Raw genomic sequence first — 3,061 nt, forward strand, 5'->3', positions numbered from 1 at the left:
AGAATGGCGATTATTGAAAAGTCAAGAAACAACAGATGCTGATGAGGCTGTGGAGAAATAGGAACGTTTTTACACTGTTGGTGGGAATGTAAATTTGTTCAACCATTGTAGAAGACAATGTGGTGATTCCTCAGAGATCTAGAACCAGAAATAGCATTTGACCCAGCAATTCCATTACAGGGTATATACCCATAGGAATATAAATCATTCTAATATAAAGATACATGCACGCATATGTTCATTGCAGTACTATTCACAATAGCAAAGACATGGAATCAACCCAAATGCCCATCAATGATAGACTGGATAAAGAAAACGTGATACATATACACCATGGAATACTATGCAGCCATAAAAATGAATGAGATTATGTCCTTTGCAGGGACATGGATGGAGCTGGAAGCCATGATCCTCAGCAAACGAACACAGGAACAGAAAACCAAACACTGCTTGTTCTCACTTATAAGCGGGAGCTGAACAATGAGAACACATGGACACAGGGAGAGGAACAACACACACTGGCACCTGTCGGGGGGAGGAAGAGCACCAGGATAAATAGTTAATGTATGTGGGGCTTAATAGCTAGGTGATGGGTTGATAGGTGCAGCAAATCACCACGGTACATGTTTACCTATGCAACAAACCTACACATCCTGCACATGTATCCCAGAACTTAAAATTAAATTAAAATTTTAAAAAAGATAGGTATTCTTTTACATTTTATTCTAATATGTTGTCACAGCTTGAGTTCCCCCATATGCAGAATCTGAGACAAACTTTAGCCTTCTGGATTTTTATTAGTGTTCTTGGGATCAACACCTGTAAATTGGAGGAAAAGGAAACAATTAGAGGGAGAAGTTGAGCTGCCATGCTGAGCCAATGACAACCTCAGCCTACCTCATGGGCAGCTCTTCAGTTGAGCTGAGATGACCATGCCTATGTATTCCTGCATGTGATCAGTCATTGGCTGTGGACTGGGAAGGGGTGTGACCTTGGGAGAGGCAGCTTTCTGCAGCTGAGGCCGGAATCTTCTGAAGACCATCTACTGACAGCACTTGCAGCAGCTGAGGCAGCAAGTCCTTCATCAAAGAGACATCTTAACAGTCCTTCAGTGTTCACCACATGTCTGTATGGTTTTGTAAGAAATATTTAGAATCTTTCATCCTTCTGGAATTTATTTCTATGTATGATATGAGGTATGTGGGGTTCTAATATTCCTATTTAAACAGATACCCAATTCTTTTTTTTTTTTTTTTTTTAAGACGAGTCTTGCTCTGTCGCCCAGGTTGGAGTGCAGTGGTGCAATCTTAACTCCCTGCAACCTCCGCCTTCCTGGTTTAAGCGATTCTCCTGCCACAGCCTCCCAAGTAGCTGGGATTACAGGCACACGCCACCACACCCAGCTAATTTTTTGTATTTTTAGTAGAGACGGGATTTTGCCATGTTGGCCAGGATGGTCTCTAACTCTTGACCTGAGGTGATCAGCCCACCTCACCCTCCCGAAGTGCTGGGATTACAGGCATGAGCCACCGCACCCAGCCAGATACTGAATTATTTTAACATTCACTTGGTAGTACATTGTTTCTTATTTCATTTTAATATTTTTTTTGTTCAAAAAACAATCCTGTCAAACTACTCATTAGTTTGAAATCTACTGGTTTGGTGTTTATGATATCTCAGATACAATGTGGATATTTTCTATTAAGTCAAGAGGAAAATATGTTTTTAAAAAATGGAAGAATCTATTAAATCAAGAGCTAAAGAAAAAAAGTCTCTGTCAGTGAAGATTTTTTATCTTTAGAGTCATAAATAATCAAAATAGGAAGGGAATATAGTACATATTTTCCAGTCTGCTCATTTTCCCAGATGAGAAAACTAAGACCTAAAGAGTGGCAGGGATAGATTAAGAACCAGAACATAAGGTTCTCCATTTCCAGACCAGTGTCATTTTCTCTTTACTAGGTTTGGTTGCTTCTAATGTATCACTTTATAATATAGATTTGTGAAGCCTTTTAATACTTCCATTAAAATATCTACTTGTTTACATTCATTTATAATTTCGAATATGTCCTCTAGTTGAAAATCAGAAAGTAACATTTTTTTAGGTAATAATTTTTAATATAGACTCTTTACAAAGCTAAACTGGCCTCTCCTCTCATCCTCCAATTATTTGGAATTAGTAACAAAAACTTTTGTATTGGCCGCACACTCATAGAAACCAGAGTCATTAGCAAGTAGAAGGCATACAGACGATACTATATTGCCTTGTAAGGATAATTGGAACTTTACTGATAAAAATCAATTTTTATTGGCCCACTTACACTCCATAATAAGGCCACTGTGGCACTTCCTGCTCAAGGCACATAAGTGAGAGTTAGTGCGTATTTGATTTTAATAAATACTGTCTGTGGGAAGCCCGGACAGGAACGAACAGATGTTGGAACCATATGATAATAGTGTGGCAGTGTTAAAAAAACCTGTGCATTTATACGGCACACCTGGTGTTTATGATACTTTTGCAACTTTTATAACGACAGCATCTGGCCCTTTGCTGCTGTTCTTTAATTTTCAAATACCCAGGATCTTATGTCTCTTGCAGTGTAGACATGTCCATCAGGAAGAAAAAAAAGGAAGTAAACATGTCATGAATCTTGCAGAGAGAGACCACTGCCTCTCTACAAGGAACTTGCATTAAAGTCATTAGTGAAAATTTAAAATATGAGGAAACATTTAGATCAGCTTTTCTCAGCACTTCTTAACAGGCAAAAAGGATTTACTCAAGGATTCCTTGATAATCTATCTGCACTACAAATTTTCCCAATATTTAAATTTGCAATAAATAATTTATGGGTAATATCTGAAATAAATATAGCACCATAGGATCTATGTTATGGCACTTGCATTCTATTTGATCCAAATGTTGTAGGTTGAGGCAGATGGAGATAATATAATTTGATAACTAAAGTTTAATTAAATTTTGTGATTTTCTCTGAGATTCAGGATATGTTCATGTGTTAAAAGATATCAAATGTAAAATAGTTCATCTAAATTTTCAATTATT

Source organism: Macaca nemestrina, chromosome X (genome assembly GCF_043159975.1).
Source record: "Macaca nemestrina isolate mMacNem1 chromosome X, mMacNem.hap1, whole genome shotgun sequence".
Lineage (NCBI taxonomy): Eukaryota > Metazoa > Chordata > Mammalia > Primates > Cercopithecidae > Macaca > Macaca nemestrina.